We start from the raw sequence: 21,233 nt of genomic DNA, 5'->3' as shown, positions 1-21,233 counted from the left end.
TGTAAACCTCAACTGCTCTAAAAAGTGAGGTCCATTAATATTTTTGTTTACTTATCCATTTGTGATACAACATTTTAATTATGTTCACTGGTGATCAAGGCTATTGGTCCAGCAAACTGACAAAAATTATTGTGTGTGTGTGTGTGTGTGTGTGTGTGTGTGTGAGTGTTTAATATTACTATGGCTGAGAAAACTATTTGGAAATATGGCTGGCCTGTCCCTAACCAAAATTAAAAATTTTCAATTAATGAAACGCACATGACTGATTGCATATTACTTTTACTGAAGGTAAAAATACAACAACAAAAAAATCTATCACAGAATTTTCCATTTAATTGCCATAAATGCAAATGCTAAAAATGTATTTAAAAGTTCAAATTCCTAGGCTGTAAAAAAATTCATGTATATATATATATATATATATATATATATATATATATATATATACTTGCAAAAAGTAAAATGCTGTTTAAATCATCTCACCCAGTTCTTTTTTTTTGTTTTGATCACAAACAATAAAATGATTCATCATTTTCAGTATGTATAAAACAATTTACAAGTTGTCTCCCCTTGTATAGAAAAATCGCTGGTTTTAATGGTTCATTTCAGAGCCTTCCCTATCAATTATTATGAGAGATGGTTCTTATGATGTAGTTTTACAGCAATAAAACCAAAGAAAATGTGCAGTGATCATTTCCTATATGATGGTAGTTGAGAGAATTACTAAAACAATCTGTAAAGAGGTGACAGCTGTATTTAAGTGACCAATCTTAAAGCCTCCTCCTTCAAAGAATGGTGGCAGAGTTAGGACTAACCTTGTTTGGGAGTCTTTCATTACCTATACTTAAAGACAATTGATTAGAAAGAAAAATAAACCGATTTCATTTTACTGATTGATATAATCGGTTTTAGTTTTACTTAAATGTTTTCCAATGGACTTCATAGAACACTTATCTTCTACCTTCAAATAATTTGATATAACATACTAGTAGTATTTCCATATTGCCATTTCTTTGCTATTTTCCTCTCTTACAATAACAAACTGAAAAGCTCAGTTTTCCCTATGACCATGAATTAGAGCTACTAATTAAAACTTTTGATGTTAAAACCTTTGAAGTAGAAGTCCTGTATAATTCAATGTTGTTGCTTTTTTTCTTTTTTTTTTTAATTAAAGTTTATTGGGGTGACAATTGTTCGTAAAGTTACATAGATTTCAGGTGTACAATTCTGTAATACATTATCTATGTCTCACATTTTGTGTTCACCACCCAGAGTCAGTTCTCTTTCCATCACCATGTATTAGACCCCATTTACCCTCTTCTAGAGCCCCCCCGACCCTCTGGTAACCCCTAAACTATTGTCTATATCTGTGAGTTTTTGTTTCTTCATTTGTTTGTCTTCTTTAGTTGTTTTCAGTTTTATATATCACATATCAATGAAATCACATGGTTCTCTATTCTTTTTGTTGCAATTGCAAAAGGAATTGTTTTTTTTTTGTGTGTTTTTTTTTATTTATTTTGTTTTCTGAGATTTCATTGTTAGTATGTAGGAATGCAGTAGACTTTTGTACATTGATTTTGTAGCCGGCAACTTTACTGTATTCGTTTATTGTTTCTAATTGCTTTTTGGTGGAGTCTTTAGGGTTTGCTATATATAGCATCATGTCATCTGCAGAGTGACAATTTAACCTCTTCATTCCCAATTTGGAAGCCTTTTATTTTTTTCTTTTGCCTGATTGCTTTGGCAAGGACTATGTTGAAAAGCATAGGTGATGGGGGACAACCCTGTCATGTTCCTGAACTAGAGCAAAGGGCTTCAGTTTTTCACCGTTAATTATTAGATTAGCTGAGGGTTTGTCATATATGGCCTTTATTATGTTCAGGTATTTTCCTTCTATACCTATTTTATTAAGTGTCTTAAACATAAATGGATGTTGTATCTTGCGAAACGCATTTCCTGCATCAATTGATATAATCAGATGATTTTTGTCTTTTATTTTGTTTATGTGATGTATTACGTTGATGAATTTACATGAGTTGAACCATCCTTGTGCCCCTGGGATGAAACCCACTTGTTCGTGATGAATAATCTTTTTAATGCATTATTGAATTCTATTTGCTAGAATTTTGTTTAGGATTTTTGCTTCTATATTCATTACAGATATTGGTCTGTAGTTTTCTTTTTGTGTTATCCTTGCCAGGTTTTGGTATCAGGGTAATATTGGCCTCGTAAAATGAATTAGGGAGGACTGTCTCTTCTATTTTTGGAAGAGTTTGAGTAGGACAGGTATTAGATCCTCTTTGAAGGTTTGGTAGAATTCACTAGAGAAGCCATCTGATCCCGGACTTTTGCTTTTGGGAAGGTTTTGGATGACTGATTCAATTTTCTTACTGGTGATCAGTCTATTTAGATTTTCCAGTTCTTCATGATTCAGCCTAGAAAGGCTATATGTTTCTAAGAACTTGTCCATTTCTTCCAGGTTATTAAATTTGGCGGCATATAGTTCTTCATGGTATTCTTGGATGATCTTTTGTATTTCTTGGCATCCATAAAAATTTCCCCTCTTTCATTTCTGATTTTGTTTATTAGTGTCTTTTCTTTTTTCATCTCAGTGAGTCTTGTCAATTTTGTTAATCTTTTCAGAGTACCAGCTCTTTGTCACATTAATTTTTTCTATTGTCTTTTGTTCTCTATTTCATTTAGTTCTGCTCTGATTTTTATTATTTCCTTTCTTCTGCTGACCTTGGGTTTCATTAGTTCGTCTTTTTCTAGTTTTTTAAGGTGTAACATGAGGTTATTTATCTGGGATTTTTCTTATTTCTTGAGATAGGCCTGTAATGATATAAATTTCCCTCTTAAAACTGCTTTTGGTGTATCTCAAAAATTTTGATAGGATGTATTTCCATTCTCATTTGTTTCTATGTATCTTTTGATCTCTCTCTTATTTCTTCTTTGACACGGGCATTCTTTAAAAGTATGTTGTTTAATCTCCACATATTTGTGGTTTTTCCTACTTTCTTTTTGCAGTTGATATCCAGTTTCAAAGCCTTGTGATCAGACAATATGCTTGGTATGATTTCAATCTTAAATTTGCTGAGGCTAGTTTTATGTCCCAATATATGGTCTATCCTTGAGAAAGTTCCATGTACACTAGAAAAGAATGTATAGTCTGATGTTCTAGGATGAAGTGCTCTGTACATGTCAATTATGTCCATTTCATCTAATGTGTCATTTAGGGCTGATATTTCTTTATTTATTTTCTGTTTGGATGATCTGTCCATAGCTGTCAATGATGTATTTAGGTCCCCTACTATAACTGTGCTTTAGTCAATTTCTCCCTTTAGTTCTGTTAGTAGTTGCTTGGTATATTTTGTTTCTCCCTGATTGTGGGCATAAATTTTGATGACTGTTATGTCATGTTGTATAGTCCCCTTTACCCTTATGAAATGTCCATCTTTGTCTCTTGTTACCTCTTTATTCCTGAAGTCTATTTCATCTGATATCAGTACGGCTATACCTGAATTTCTCTGGATACCATTTGCTTGGAGTGTCAATTTCTACCCTTTCACTTTGGGTCTATGTTTGTCCTTGTATCTGAGATGTGTCTCTTGGAAGCAGCATATGATAGGGACTAGTTTTTTGATGCAATCTGCTACTCTGTGCCTTTTTATTGGTGAGTTCAGTCCATTTGCATTTAGGGTCATTATAGATATGTAAGGATTTTCTATCATTCTATTTTTGGTTTTCTGGTATAGTGTATCTCCATTATTTCTTTGACTTTTTAGTGTTTTTTGTTATTTCTGTGTGGTGTTATTCTTCTTTTATTACATTGCATATTTCAGTTCTGGAATTTTTTTTTTTTTTTTATTTTTTTTTTTGCGTGTTTACCATTATGTTTATGTGAAAGAAAGTTTCATATTTAGAGTATTTCATTTTCTTCAGCATGCTTACATTCTCCATTCTCATATTCTGGTTCAGGCCTGTACTCTCCCCCCTTTTAAGTTTTGGTTGCCACAAATTATCCCTATTTATGTTAGTCAAATAGCCTTCTTCAGTATTTCTTGTAGTGCAGGTCATGTGTTAGAAAATGCCCTCAGCTTCTGCATGTCTGGAAAGGACTTTATTCCTCCTTCATATCTAAAGGATATCTTTGCTGGATATATTATTCTTGGCTCATAATTTCTCTCTTTCAATATTTTGAATATTTGATTCCACTCCCTCTTGGCTTGTAGAGTTTCTGCTGAAAAATCTGATGATAATCTAATGGGCTTTCCTTTGTAGGTTACTGTCTTCTTTTTCCTGGCTGCCTTGAGGATTATTTCTTTGTTGTTAATTTTTGACATCTTCAATACAATGTGCCTTGGAGAAGGCCTGTTGGAGTTAAAATAATTAGTTGTTCTATTTTCTTCTTGGATTTGAGGATCCAGTTCTTTCCACAAGTTTGGGAAGTTCTCATTAACTCTTTGAGTATACTCTCTGTTCCCGTCTCTCTTTCTTCTCCTTCTGGTATACCCATTATTCTTATCTTGCTCTTTCTGATGGAGTCAGAAATTTCTTTTAGAGTTCTTTCATTTCTTTTAAGTCTCAAGTCTCTTCCTCTTGCATCTGTGTCATTTCCAGATTTCTATCTTCAATGTCACTGATTCTTTCCTCCATCTGGTCAACCCTTCTACCTAAGCTGGCTATTTCATTCTTCATTTCTTTTATTAAAGTATTAATCTCCAGAAATTGTATTTGGTTCTTTTTAAAATTTCAATCTCTTTTGTAAAATGTTCATTTCGTTCTTTGATTGTGTTTTGAATTTATTAAACTGTGTGTCTGTGTTATCTTGCATCTCATTGAGTTTTTTAAGAACTGCAATCTTGAATTTTCTGTCATTTAAGTCACATATTTCCATGACTTTATGTTCATTTTCTGGAGACTTTTCATTTTCTTCCTGAGCTGTCATGTTACCTTGGTTATTCATGGCAATTAATGATTTATTATTTATCTTCTGAGACATCTACAGGAGTGGGTTCTACAACAGGTTTTTTGTTTTGTTTTCTTTCCTAAAAGAAAAACAAAAACATGTTGGTAGAATGTTTTATTTTCTCTCTGACTGCAGCCTTTTATTGTGTCTCACACTGTAATGTTATGTTTTCTCTGCATTATTCCAGCTTCTCACACAACGGAGGGATTCCCTAGAAGGCAGGCTTCTCCTCTGTTAACAGTTGGCCTTGGTCATAAGGCACCACCTCTGTGGGGGGATGTGGGGAGCTTTTGAGGTCCCAAAGCTCTTCCTGCACCAGATTCAAAACCCGTGTGTTTCAGTAGCTCTGTTTACTCCTGCAGGGATCCCCCTAGATATGTTGGGACAGGGATGGGTTCAGTTGTGAGAGGTGGCCCAGAGCAATGGCGGCGACCACCACCACAGCCAGTCCTGCTTCCACTGCTTCCTCCCCTTTGTTGGAACTAGTTGGGCTGTGAGTCCATGTCTGCAGACCACAGTTCTCAGAACTTCAAGTATTCTGTTTTGATCTGACATGGCTACTGTTCCCCTTCTTGCACCGGGCAGGTGGGGGCGGGGCGATCTCTGGGAGGGTGGTAAGGGGGCATCTAGGCTCAGTGCCTGAGGCTTCTATTCTCTGCTCAGCAGTGAGAGCTTAAACCACCATTTTCAGCCTTCTTCCCTCAGTCTTTGCTCTGAGGTCTCTGCCGTGAGCATTGGGTTCAGCCATGTTATACACTGTCCCCTCAGCCCTGTGGGCCATAAGTGGAGCCCTAGCATCTGAGTTCTTTCTTCTCCCGCAACTGCAATAGTTTCTGAATGCAGCGAGCTTGGAGCACTGACCTAGGTCTACATCCTGCGCCTCCACGTCGCTGTCTCTGCACTTCTCCCTTCCCTCCCCACCCCACCCGCTTGCTTTGCCCACTTTTAGGTGATTTCAGTAGTGTACCTCTTAGTCTTGCCTATCTTCTGCGCAGGGAGTCCTTTGTGAATTTATAGTTCAAGTTGTTGTAAATTCCAGGGGAGATTTCAAGAGGCTTACCTCACGCTGCCATGTTTATGACATCTCAATGTTTATTTTTAAGTAATAATATTGTTTCAGAATGTTATGCCTATAATAAGGGAAAGAAAAACATAAGGGTTAACATTGTTTTCCTCAATTCAGAAGGAGTGTTTTATAGTATAAAGCTTTAAATTGGAAACCGTTACACTTAAATATTTAAATGTCCTCTGTATTCAGTTTCATTATATTTAATCATTCCTTTATAAACTAATTATCAGCAATTCTTGAAATGTTTTAATTCAGATCATTGTCACAATGGAGGTGCTGGATGAAAACAAAGTTATACACTGTATTCTACTCCCCAATTATCTGCACTACTTTTTTATAGTAGATACTTCTGTCAGTTCTAATTTCATCTTGGCTGAAACACAAAATGGTGTGAAGGCTAAGCAGATGGTTGTCACAAAAAGAGGAACACAAATAAAATTTATTGGAAATTTTCCAGTGTGGTTGCCGAGAAGGGATTTAGTCACCAAACTCATTTTATTGCTCATGAGTATTACATGCCAAACCCTCCCTGTAACATGTGGAAAATAATCCTATTTGTGAACCCAAACAATTTAGAAAACTTTTAACTGAATCATCTGTATGACTGTTTGCCAGTATATAGTAATTATCAATGTCTGAAGTGATTTTCTTATTAATAAGTAAAAAGAAAAGATATATGACAAAATAATAAAGTAGGAAATGGACAATTTATGCTTATCTTCTCTATTGTTAGGCACTGTTGGCCTTGAACTGACTTATGCTCCATGCCAATGAATTTTAGGAGGAAAAATGTATATTTTTGTGGTGTGGTGGGTTGGGTTGGGGGAACATTAGAGTATTCCCTTCCCCTGTTTTCTTAGGTTAACTTATTCCTAACATAAAGTGTATTTGTCCTTTGAATTCAAACTTTGTAGCAAGAAAAGGAGATGAGGTGAGGGAGAACATCCTGCATTTTTCAAGTACAGAAAATAAGTTCGAGAAGTCAATAGCTGGTTTCATATGAGTTCTGAGAAATTTCACGTTTTAGTATAGAAGTGTGTAGCCAAACTGCATTGCTTCAGCTATTTCTGGTATTGTACATTTGCCCAAAGAACTTCTGGAACATACTCAGTGCTTCCTTATCCTCATTAAGCATGTTCATTTGTGTTTAACATCTAACAGGTATAAATCTCCAATAGGAAACTCATCCGCTACTCATCCGCGAATCTCAGGCCACTTCTAACAGAAGCAGGTCATTAGGCTCACTTGGGTGTTAATGAGGATGTTAATAAGGACCTCCAGAGTCCTAGCTCTCTTCTCCTTCCAATAAGACTAAATGAGAAAATGCTGAGAAATAGTTTTATCTCATTTACTCTAAGAGGAATCATGGTTCGAAGTAATGATTATTGAGGGAGGTTTAGGACTATGAATTAAATTTACCTGAAAAGGAGGAAACAGCATGTTTATAAATTACATTGCTGAATCTTTTATTTAACTCATTTTTAGGATACAGTACCAAATATAGTACTTATATTTTTGATATTTCACTGTATTGATTAATTTTCACAAAGACTACAAAAAATGTATAGGTCATACTTATTACGTAATGATTCCTACCAAAATATGAAAAGCAACATGTATGTAATTCATATAAAAATATGAATATGTATACATCTAATGGACTTTTCATATTTTTATTTATGTATTTGTTCATGTATATGTATGTATATATGTGTCTTTCCATATTTTATTCAACTGTCTATGAGAGAGAGCCACTGTCTTAAATTGATTTTGGAATATATATTATTGGTTCAAATGTAGGGCAAAACTAACTTCCACTTTTGAGTAGGGTAGAGTTGTTTAGAGTACACAAATTTTCCATTCTGAACAATTCAGAAAGTTAGGTGGATTTTTAAAAAGGTTGGATTTTTAATATCACCTTTTTATACACATCAGAGAGCTACTCAAGCAGCCAGGATGAGAAAGACCAATATTACCAAGAAGGGAAGACCAAAGAGTTGAGCCAAATTCTGCATCTGTTTTTTCCTCTGGGAGGCACTTGCCATTTCTGGGTTCAGAGCAAAAGGTTGAGAATTCAGCTTTCCCAGGAAGAACTGCTGCTATATGACAAAGAAACCATACGAAATTCTGGCAGAATTACATAGATGTATATATATATATATATATATATATATATATATATATATATATATATATATATATATATAAAACTGGAGACATTGGAAGACCAAGACACATGGCCACTCTTTCTCTTGGAGTGAAGCTTTTTCATATAGATAAGAGATTATAGGACTCAGATGACATTTTAGTGGTATCCTTGCACTCACCTAAAAAACTTGACCTTTCCTGCAGAGGCTATTCTCAGATGGATTTTCTGAGCATTTCACAAGATGTTGGCAGTTTGGTATCTGGTCTTTATCAGTTTGCTGGAGCTGCCATACAAAGTAACACAAACTGTGTACCTTATACAAGGTGTGATCAAGAACTATGATGCATGCTGCTGCCAAGTGCCATCCAAAGAAAAGGCAGGGATTGTCAATATGGGAAGCAGCATATCATACTTTAGTAACAGTGTGTGACAAGTTTCAACTTTCTCAGTGCAGTCAGTTGGGTATGAGCTACAGTTGAGAGCAGGTGTGTTTTAAAGTGTGCCGTAAATCATCCTCAAATCGCTTCTGGTATACAGCAATTTCTGTCAAATAAAAACATTATGGTGTGTCCTCTTCCACCTTATTCACTGGATCTGGCACTATGCGATTTCTGGCTCTTCCCCAAAGTCAAAATGACCATGAAATGTAAACGTTTTGAATCGATTCAGGGCATCAAGGCAGCCACAACAGCACAACTAAAGACACGAAAGAGGGCTCCCAGAACTGCTTCAGAAAGTGGCAAGAATGATGGGTAACTGTGTTTGAAGTGAGGGGGAGCATTTTGAGGGGAATTAATGGCAATATGTCTTTTACTGTAATGATTTTTTCTTTTAATTCAAACATTCACTGTAGTTTTTGATCACACCTCGTACAACAGAAATTGTCTTGCAGTTCTGGAGGTTAGAAGTCCAAGATCAAGGTGTTGGCAGGTTTGGTTTCTACCAAGGGAGGAACCGTTCCATACCGCTCCTCTAACTTCTAATAATTAACTGGTAATCTTTGGCGTTCCTTGATTTGTAGATACATCTCAATCCCCGCTTTCATGTTCACATGGCATTCTCCCTATATGCGTTTCTGTCTCTGTATCCTAACTTCCCCTTTTTATATGGACACCAGTTATAATGAATTCCTGTTTACTCAGATCATCTCATTTTAACTTGATTACCTCTCTAAGGATCTTATTTCCAAATAAGGTAACATTCTGAGACCCTGGGAGTTAGAGTCTCAGCCTATCTTTTTTGAGACACACAATTCAGCACATAACTAGGAGGCTAGTTTTCAGGGATGTCATTAGTCCCTCTGACTTCTTTCCATTTCTTTCTGCACAATCGCTGACACTATCAGTATCTTGCTGATATAGGTGATTGGGCACTACCCACTCCTACTGTGGTGTTGGTTATAATACCTTATCATTTAGTTTTGTTGCAGAGGTTGTGGGTTTTCTTATGCTTGTATGCTCTATCTGTTATTGTAGGAAATATCTTGAGATTTAATGACTATAATACCACCATTATGCTGCTAGCCTCCTAATTCATTTTGTAAGCATACTCAACACTGAAATTTTTAGTTTTGAGAATCATATTCTTTAGTTCCAGAAAATTTTCAGTCATTTTCTTCTTTGTCATTTTTTTCTCCTCCATTATCTCTATTATTTCCTTTTGGAGATCTTTATAGTCATTGGTTTGGAGGCACTTAGATTATCTTCCCTGTCTGTAACCTCATCCTATATTTTCCTTATCTTCATTTATCCTGCAGATAGATTTGATACTTTCTATTTCTTAAGTCAATATCCTCCCTTTTGTTTGTGAAGACCATCATTTATTCCATTTCATTTACAACAGTTTTATTATTGCCAGATGATCTTTTTTAAGCCTGCCTACTTCTTAATTCAAAATCTCTAATAGGCATTATTTCCATCTATAATTTGAGACTTTTATACCTATAATTTAACATATACCTATAATTTAACATATTTCAGATATTATATTCTATATTCTTGGATGTATTGTTTCTTTTTCTGGAATCTTGGGTTCATAGCGAAGGATTGCTTAGTGAATTTTGTAATTTTTGTTTGATATCCAAATTTATGTGAATAGTTTTCTATTTTCATTCAACAGTTTTTATCAATTACTTTATTCCGAGGTCTTTGGTGTTCATGTCTCCAAATTAAGTCTTGTATTAATAGCTACAGGTCAGAAGCTGGCTCTGTTTCCAAAATTTGGTGTGTGCATTTGAGTCTTCTTGTGGATATAAGCAACCATAAGATTTCTGAATCCAAGGAGAATTGATGGAGACATTTTCTCTCCTTTTTATGATTCAGTAGCATAGCCCCACTCTTTACCTCAAATATGCAGCTCAGCATAATTTCTCTGACATTGACAATACATATTTGACTCCTGGACTCAGTCACTAAAACACTTGCCCATGGAGCCTATATCTTATACCAGCATTTATAGGATCCTTCAACTTCAGTGCCAACTGAGAAGCTTGGCTTTCCTATTAATATATGTTTATGAAAATTTTTATCTTGTTTTTATAAATCGACATTTAATTTTTCAATAGTTTTTAAAATTTTTTACCTCTCATGAGTTTGAAACTGATTGTCAACTTTGAAAATGTATTAATGCTACCACCTTGTCTCAAAAAAACCAATATATATATATATATATATATATATATGTATATATGTATATATGTATATATATCTATACGTATATATACATACATATATATATATATATATATATATATATATATATATATATATATTTTTTTTTTAGTAACCAAGCATAGAGATCTTCCTTTTAAATAGTGGTCCAATTAATTGCAGCTTTATTATAATCCCATATATGCCAGCCAACCAAGCCAGTTTACCTTCTTGTACATAATACATATCTTAAATTCTGGTCCTATATCTGATTATTTCTCTATCTCACCAAAGTTTAGAATGGTCGTAGTATTCTTTCAGTTAGTCTAAAAATGAGATTGTCCATTTCTTCCTCCTAGGAAGATAGTGAGTTGGTGAAGGCAGAGATAAAACCCCTTACTTCCAAGTGCAGACTGTGGAGGTGAGCAAATTTCTTTCTTCTCTAGGTCACTTGCCAGATGGATCACCACATGCCTCCTAAATATTCTTCCTATGATTAATGAGTCACTTGGCACAACCAAACGTTGCTTACTCATAGTTACAGAAGTGAAACCCCTAAGAGTCTGTTCTTATATTTGGGCACCTAAAAGGTCACAGTTCTGAAATCTGGCTCCACATGAATTTCACTAAACATTTCATAAACTTGATAACATTACTAAGTTTATGAAAGTATTATTTTTGTCTTAAGGCCTCAAATTATAACTCATAAAATACTTTCATAATTTTAAATAGTATGGTCTTGACAAAATTAAGAAGTCTGTATATAGCCACCAGCTATGCCATCATACAAATATATAATTTCATGTAATAATAATTTTTATTCTTGAAACTAAATTTTACAAAAAATAAAAAAGTTTAGAATCACTTATCCATAAATTACATTGTGTTAAATCAATGGCAGTATCTGCCAAGGTAGTCAGAAATGTCAGGTTTAATTTTAACATGCTTGAAGCATTTATTTAACCATCTGCCTACCTCCCATAGCAATATAAGAAAGTATAAAAGAAATCATGTGGATATCAGTGAAACACACAAGGTAAGAACAGATATTCAACAAAATATAATTGTATTGCTGCAAAAGTATACTCTAGGCTAACCTTCCTCTAAATCATGGGTGTACAGAACTGTGGGATTTCATAAGCAACAGACATACTAATATTGAAGTAAAGCCCATGGCACATATATCAGAATCATTGGCTAGAAAGGCACAAACAAGTTATTTTGTTTATATTTTAACCTTACAAAACTACTGTACCTAATTACATACTCCTGAAGAAGTATTCTGAAAATTCACATCAGTCATAAAGCAAACCAGATTTCTCCAGCTTATATAAAAGCAGTCATTGTAGAAAAACTGACTTATATTTTTATACCAATGTTCCCAAAATATATTTAATGGAAAAATTGTTTTGCAGCATGTTGATAGGCATTGTACAAGTTCCCATTATCTGAATAAAATTAGTAGCAGGAAAAGTCCAATTTAAGTGAATCCACTTAGAAAAGGAATTTAATTGCATAGTAAATAATTTTAAGATTTTGATTTGTACCTGTTTTTTAAAAAATACAATTTGAAAAAATGGAAAACAGTTAAGAATATTATCTATTTAATGGAATTTATGTTAGTATTTTAATGTACTAATCTTAAAAATAAATAACATTTTAATTTTTTACATAATTTCTACTAATACCATCAAGTAGTATGATATCACATCCGAGACTTCACATTTGACTTTTACAAAAACCTATGAAGAGGATGAATTTTGCAAAAACATCTAAAAGCTAATTCAATTTTGTTTTATGTTTCTTAATCTTTTGATAGGAAGTCATTGCATCATTTACAATTTTTTCATTTTGTTTATAAAGATTGTACTGTAATTTGTTTTGTTTAACCATACAATACAATCGGCCATAGATTGTGCCACTAGGCTATTTATCTGTCTTTCAACATCAAACTGCTGGAGCTGGGAATTTCAAACTATATTTCCCAGTCTGTCTTGCTAGGGGCTTCCTTTAGGCACCAATGATAGGAAATTGTTATAGGAAGTCACAAGGCAGAAAAAAGAGAAAAGCTTTGTCTTTTGTCTCTGTATGTATGAGAGTTGCTAGTAGTCTCCCTGTGGCAGCAGGATGGGTAAGGTAAGTTTGGATTCTTACAGCCTGACTAGAGGCAGGCCACTTCAATTGTTGGAGCTTGTAGCCCTGGTCCCTGCTACATTTGGGGGGGGGGGGTAAATCTGAAACCAAATGTAACAAAGTCTCTAAAATGCAGCAGCAGTTGCAGGATTTTGCTTTCCAGAACATGAGTGGTGGCAGTTTCTCAATATTACCTTTCTTTCCTTTGCTCCTCTGATGAGCCCTTGTTTTGCCTTTGCTCTTATCGTCTTTCCAACAATTTTAGAATAATTTTTCTGTATGAATTTAATGTCAGACACACCACTTGACATTTATATGCTTGTTTTATCATGTGTATTATTTCTTTATGAAATCCACAGAGGAGTTCATTATTGTTGTTTTAACAAATTCCTTTAGATTTATGCACTTATTTATACCTATTTTGATCTTTATTTGTTTTTCATCTTGGAATTTTCCATTGGTATTATTTGCTTCTTTGTATACTACCTCCTTAAGAATTTCCTTTAGTAACATTTCATAAGATCAGAAGATGCAGCAGTTCTACCTAATACATAGAAATAAACCCAGGGAGGCAGCCAAAATGGGAAGACCAAGATACATGTCCCAAATGAAAGAACAGAACAAAGCTCCAGAAAAAAGAAAAAAAAAAAACAACTAAACAAAATGAAGACAAACAATCTACCAGACTCAGAGTTCAAAACACTGGTTATAAGGATGCTCAGTGATCTCAGGGAGAACTTCAACAAAGAGATAAGAAACATAAAAATGGAGATGGAAAACATAAAAAAAAAAAATGTCAGAAATGAAGAATATAATAACTGAAATGAAGAATGCATTAGAGTAAACAACAGTAGGGGAGGTGAAGCAGAGGATCGAATCAGTGATTTGGAAAATAAGGCAGCAGAAAACACCCAATCAGAACAGCAAAAAGAATACACACACAAAAATAAGAGAATAGTTTAAGGGGTCTCTAGAACAACATCAAACATACCATCATAGGGGTACCAGAAGGGAAGAAAAAGAGCAAGGAATTGAAAACCTGTTTGGAGAAATAATGACTGAAAATTTCCTAACCTGGTGAAAGAAATAGACATATAACCCAAGGAAGTATCAAGAGCCCCAAACAAGAAAAACCCAAAGAGGCCCACACCAAGAAACATCATAATTAAAATGCCAAAGGTTAAAGACAAATAACCTTAAAAGCAGCAAGAGAAAAGTAGTTAGTTACCCACAAGGGAGCTCCCATTAGACTGTCAGCTGATTTCTCAACAGAAAGTTTGCAGGCCAGAAGGGATTGGCAGGAAATATTCAAAGTGATGAAAAGCAGGGATCTACAACCAATAGTACTTTACCCAGCAAAGGTATCATTTAGAATTGAAGAACAGACAAAGAAGTTCCCAGACATGAAAAAGCTAAAGGAAATTTTAACCACCAAGCCAGTATTAAAAGAAATGTTGAAGGACCTTCTTTAAGAAGGGGGGAAACAAAAGAAGCTCAAAAATATGAATAATAAATGTCAATAGCTATGTACCTATCAATAATCACTTTGGATTGAAGTAATTATTGATAGATACATAGCTATTGACATTTGATAGATAATTATTGATAGGTACATAGCTATTGTCAGTGGATTGAATGCTCCAATCAAAAGATAGGGTGGCTGAATAGATAAGAAAACAAGATTCTTACATATGCTAGCTACAAGAGGCTCACTTGAGATTGAAAGACACACAGAGACTGAAAGTAAAGGCATGGAAATAAATAATTCATGAAAATGGAAACAAACAAATAAACAAAAGCTGGTGCAGCAATACGTATACCAGACCAAACAGACTTTAAAACAAAGGCTATAACAAGAGACAAAAAAGAGACCCAGTAATCCCACTTTCAAGTATTTATCTGAAGAAACCCCAAATGCTATTTCAAGAGAACATGTGCATCCATATGTTCATTGCAGCAATGTTTATAATGGCCAAGATGTGGAGGCAGCCTGGGTGTCTGTTGTTGGCAGAATGGATAAAAATGGTGGTACTTATATACAATGGAATATTGCTCAACCATGAAAGGGAATGGGTTCTTGCCATCTGCTGTGGCATGGATAGACCTGGAGGGTATTGTGCTGAGTGGAGTATGTCAGACAGAGAAAGACAGATGCAATGTTATTTCACTTGTATATGAAATCTAAAGAACAAAATAAACATATAAACAAAACAGAAACAAACTCATAGATACAGAGAACATTATGCAGATTGACAGATGGGAGGGTGGCTGGGGGGATGTGTGAAAAAGGGAATGGATTAAGAAATACAAACTGATTGTTACAAAGTATTCATGGAGATGTAGGGTATTGCATAAGGAATATAATCAATAATATTGTAAAAACTATGTATAGTGCCAGATGGGTACTAAATTTTTTTTGGGTGATAGGTGGGAGGGAGGTTGGGGGCTAGAGTGAAAAAGGTGAATGGATTAAGCAGTACAAGTTGATACTTACAAAATAGTCATGGTGATGTAAAATAAAGCATAGAGAATATTGTCAATAATATGGTAATAGCTATGTATAGTGTCACGTGGGTACTAGACTAGTCAGATGGGTCACATCTTAAATTATATAAATGTCTAACCACTATGCTGTACCTCTGAAATTAATATAAAATAATATTGAATGTCAACTGTAATTGAAAAATGTAAAAAATTAAGAGTGAAAAAATTGAAGGGGAATGAGTGGTTCAAATTTTCATGTATAAAACAAATAAGTCATAGGGATGTAATGTACAGCGTAGGGAATATAGTCAATAATATTATGATAGCATAGTATGGTGTCAAACGGTTGTTGGACTTATGGTGATCACTTCTTTAGGTATATAAATGTTGACTAACTATGGTATATACCTGAAATGAATATATTATTGTATGTTAGCTATATTTTAAGAAAAATATCTTCAAAAAATAAACTTGATAGCCTTTTTCTCAGTGTTGATGAATTCCTCATGATACATGTAATTTCTTGAGCCTGGAATCTGAGCCACATGCAATTCATCAGCAAATTCTATTGATTCACCCTCCATATTTTATGAAAAAATTTATCTCATCAATTTAACTGCACACCATCAACTTTCCTTCTCTGGTCTATACAACTTTCCGCCTCTTGTTCCTTTTCTTATTATTTTTCTTCAGTCTAATTTAGTCTTTACTCAGGAACTAAAGTCATTATTTCAAATGGAAACGCAAAGGTGAGAATTGTCAGTGGTTTCCCATTGCATATAGATTAATATCCAAGATCTTTACAATAACCTCAAAGTCTCTACATTATATTTACATTCTGATCTCATCAATCCCTAAGTTCCAGGCCCTCTAGTCTTTCATTTCCTCAAAGCAACACCTGTTTCATGACTTTAATTCTTTCCACATGGACTGTTCTCTTTTAAAAAGCTTTAAAAAAGCTTTTTCCTACTCTGTGTATGACTGACGTGAACACTTCATGTTTCAACTTAGGATCTCCTCACAAAGAGTTTTCCTAAACAACTCTCTCTTGCTAGAAAGAGAATTCACTTCTTCCTAGTAACATTTTTTTAACCAATAATTTCCCAAATTTATTATTCTCTATTACAGCAAAACCCACCTCATTGCTTTCTTCATTCATGTGTCCATTTTTCCATTGTCATCTACAATGTACAAATTCTTTCATTCACCCTGAAGCTGAAATACTTACCACATGGCCTTTCATATTTTTGAATAAGTACGTAGCCAAAGATTCATTACAAATTATCACCCAAGTCAAATAATTGGATAACTTTCCCTTTAGTAGCTCAATTCAGAGTCTGGCCATTTGACCTGATAGTCTGGCCCATTGCCTCTCTGCCTTCCACTGTGAAAAGCTTTAGCAAGCCGAGAAATTTTCACATCTCAATTAGATTCTTCTGATTTCCACCATCACACCAGTCTCATTTTTTTATCCTATATGGAAAGTACCTTTTTATATTTGAAAATTATTTCATCTAATCAAACTTTTATTGTAAGTCAAATATTTTATGTCAAAAAACCTAATGCTGATAGGGCTCGCTAATGAAAAATAAAGTATCACCTTAACTTATAAAAAAAAAGTTGGAGACAAAACCATTTCTCTGTCGTCTGGACGTTAGTCCCCTAAAAGGTTTTTAGCTTCAGTACCTTTAAAAGGTTTTTAGCTTCCATAACTAATATGACATTTGAGCCACTAAAAACATTTGCAGATAACAGGGAATCTAACAAATGGAAACTAATAAAAGGTATTACCACAGTCCACCATTACAATCTCTTTAAACAGTCTTAGGGTCATTAATGTTTCCTTGCAGGCCAAAAATCACTCATGCTTTCAACATCTCAGAAGTAGCAGACACAGCAAGATAAAGAAGTGGGTGTTTTATTAGTGCTTTCAGCCATATTGTTGGATGACCCTTCTCAGACAAATGTTGCCATATTTAAACAAAGTGCCTGTGTCACCATTAACCGATAAGAAATGACACAGGTCAACCAATTTAATAGAGGGAAATCTCTAATCAGAAAACACTGCCCATTCAACTACTTAAGACAACTTTGTAAGTTTTAAACATCATGAACATCAGAAAAATAATGAATTTAAATACCAATACAAAAATTTTATTTCTTGTTCCACAAATCACAATGATAAAAATTTTGTTTCATATTTATTATTTGACAGTCTAGTCAGATACATGATTTTAAGTTTTTTGAAATAGTAACTTCAAGTAAATAAGCTTTATATCTCTCATACCTCACAAATAATTTGACTCCTAATGATGTGTAGTAAGTACTTCCCTAACGATTTCCATTTTTATTGAATATGGGAGTGTGATTATTATACATTACCTTAGTTTATTCAGTTGAAAGATGAACTGATTCTCATTCAATACCTAATATTAACTGTATAACTATTTTGTACATTGTATTCTATTAATTTCTGTGTAAAATTTGGTCAGGTTTATGTCCCTTTCTCTACCTCTTGGCAGTGAATCAGGCAAGAGATAAAGGGCCCGTGATATTTCTGCTGCATGCAACAGGCATTGTCTTAGCACAGTTCACTTTTAGACCCTTTCAGTTGCATATGGCTGAGATCTGCCATGATATTTTTTATCATAAGGAGAATTCAACCTGGATAGTAGAAAAATTATAGCTATAAAACTGAGCCAGACTGAAAATTTGAATCAGTCTGGCTCAATGTTGGCTTTTCTTCTAAATGTACTTGAATTATGATATCTATAGCATTAAGATATGATGTGCCTGCTGTTAAGAATGCTGACACCATATAATATATTGGTTTAAAAGATGAAGTTCATATTAGTGTATATGAAGATATGACAATTAAGTTTGCAAACTTGTTGCAACGATGTTACTAACCTTTTTTGATATCAGAGGGATTATTCATTATGGATTTGTACCAACTGGGCAAACAGTTAATCGTGTTTATTATTTGGAAGTGCTGAAAAGGCTGTGTGAAAAAGTTAGACGACCTGAACTTTTGCCAACAATTCATGGCTCTTGCATCATGACAACGCACCAGCTCACACGGCGCTGTCTGTGAGGGAGTTTTTAGCCAGTAAACAGATAACTCTATTGGAACACCCTCCCTACTTACCTTATCTGCCCCCCAATGACTTCTTTCTTTACCCAAAGATAAAGGAAATATTAAAAGAAAGACATTTGATGACATTCAGGACATCAAGGATAATACGACGACAGCTCTGATGGCCATTCCAGAAAGAGTTCCAAAATTGCTTTGAAAGGTTGATTAGGCTCTGGAGTCAGTGCATAGCTTCCCAAGGGGAGTACTTGGAAAGTGACTGTAGTGATATTCAGCAATGAGTTATGTAGTACTTTTTCTAGGATAAGTTCGCGAATTTAATTGTCAGACCTTGGTAGATAGCCCTTTTAAACTGCTTGCATCCACAGAAATGATTCCTCCATTATGCCACCTTTTTACCACTATTTTGACCAAGTTAACTCTGAGGTTTTGTTAGATTTTTTTTCCATGTTAATGAAACATCTAAATATCAGAAAGAAGAAACTGTTGTTGATGTAAGAACATCCAAACCTGTAGAATATTGTTATAAGAATTTATTAGAGCTTATTTGAGCCAAACAGAGGACACACTTATAAGCAAGATATCAACTGACTGAGAAAAATGCTTCCCAGAATGACAGTTCTCAGTTTCTTTTATATGTCTTGAATTAAGGAGGGAATCTAAGGAAGAATAAATGAAGGTGGGAGAAAGCAAGGCAGGGATTGGATTCCAGGATAGTTAACAAGATAATATGCTCCCTTGAAGGTGCTTACACCTCTGAGGGGTCTGAAAAAGAGAATTGCTCTGGCATTTCATAACCTAGATGCACAAGAACAATGGACAGGGTTTGCTTAAGGCAAAGATAAACCTTTTCCTGAAGAAGTTACGTGCCTGGAGCATGACTACCCACCATAACCTGCCCAGTTAGGAATTTATCATCAGGTCACCCTGTGAGGTTACTTTCCCTTAGATTTATTAGCCTGCCCCTTTGTCATCCACAATTCCTGTTTTTGGTCATAAATCACTCTGAAGGATGACTAACCTTTTGGTAGGAGAGTGTGCTCTCACACTGTTCGGAAAGCTCATTCCTTGGAAGTCTCAGCATCGATGTTGTCCTGTTGAAATGGTGGACCATTCAGGATGGGAAAACACTGCAACTATAGGACGTGAGCTAGGCCAAATTTTCAGAAAAGGGAAGGGCAGGTAAATGGAAAGCAGTCAAGTCTTATAGCCTTCATTGTGAAAAAACACTCGTCCATTTCTATCCTTTGAACTATCATGATCTGAGTTTTGCCTTCTTTGTCATTTTTCTATATTTTGCATCTAGTATAATATTTACATAAGCCATAAAAAGAGTATTAAAAGTTATATATCTTTAGTAATCATAAACAGTTAGGACATATACAAAAACCTAAAGAAGAAGTATAACTATTATTATGGCTAATATTATTGGCAGACAGATAAAGACAATCAAACAAAATGGTTTCTGGGTTCAACATCAATCTGTAGGTATACAGGCCTTGTTGATGTCTTGGGATAGCTGTCTACCTCTGATGTCAGTGGCTTTTTGTCCTTGGGGAATCTTCCACCCTCGTAAGCAGAGGTGAGTATCAGAGATGAGGGTAGATATCCTTGCCTAGCTAGGTGCCTTTTTTAGATGAGAAATGTGAATCCAGGAGATAACCCCTTTAAGTTTAGTTGCACATGGATTAGTTAGTAATACCCGATAAGGTCCCTTCCAAGAGGTTGGAGAGAATCTTTCATTTGATTTCTCTTCCAGTAGACAACATCTCCTGGTAATAAGCCATGGCCTTTGAAGTCTTCGTCTCTTGGGAGTGCACTATGAAATGAATCAGTTACTAATTTATCAGTTTCATTAAGCTGGTTAATAAGTCCTTGACAACGATACAGAATGTCTCCCTTTAGAAAAGTTGGTTCATATGCCCCTTCATCCAGATGCATAGGATGACCTGCCCAATTAGTAATTTGTGATCAGTTAACCCTGTGAGTTACTTCAGTTAATGGACTCAACAGATTTATTATAGAACCCCTTTGTTTGTCCATACTGTCTCCATTAAAGTCTGAAATTCACAGGAACACTTGACCAATTAAAAACAAAAACAAAACCTACCCAGACTTAGCTATCATATCTCTTAGAGGCTTATTAAAGATAACAACACTAAGTATTTGTTTACAACTGAATTTCTGGAAACATAATCCAATACACTCCCAAGGATGCAATCTGTCAGGAAACATCTTGCACAGCAAATCTCTGTGGAAAGATCTGACACTGTTGTGGGCCTCCTTGATTTCTCTGGTGCCTAGAAACAGAGCATAGTCTGTGTTTTGGAAGTATTCCCTAATTTATGTGGGAAAACTGATCCCATTTTCCTGTCTCAACAATCTGCTTATCGTTGCTTTACTACTGTTATTTTTGTTATGCTTATCTATCTGCTTTAAACCCATGAGCTGTTAATTTAACTGCGTATTCTTTTGAAGCTATTCTCTTAGCAGGACGAGTGATCTGAAAATCAGGTCTTTAAAACTGACAAATGAATTGAATGGAAAATCTCTCTTAAGTTTAAAAGTAAAATTTGCAGTAATTATATATATTTTTTTGGCAGATATTGATTTGTTTTTTCCTTTTTCTAAATGAGTGTGGTAGACAGAACTCTAAAAATGGCTCCCCAAGATTACCCATCTTAGTA

This window comes from Rhinolophus sinicus, chromosome 1 (assembly GCF_057876585.1).
Source record: "Rhinolophus sinicus isolate RSI-liver-muscle chromosome 1, RSI-T2T, whole genome shotgun sequence".
NCBI lineage: Eukaryota > Metazoa > Chordata > Mammalia > Chiroptera > Rhinolophidae > Rhinolophus > Rhinolophus sinicus.
This window is presented reverse-complemented; position numbering follows the sequence as displayed.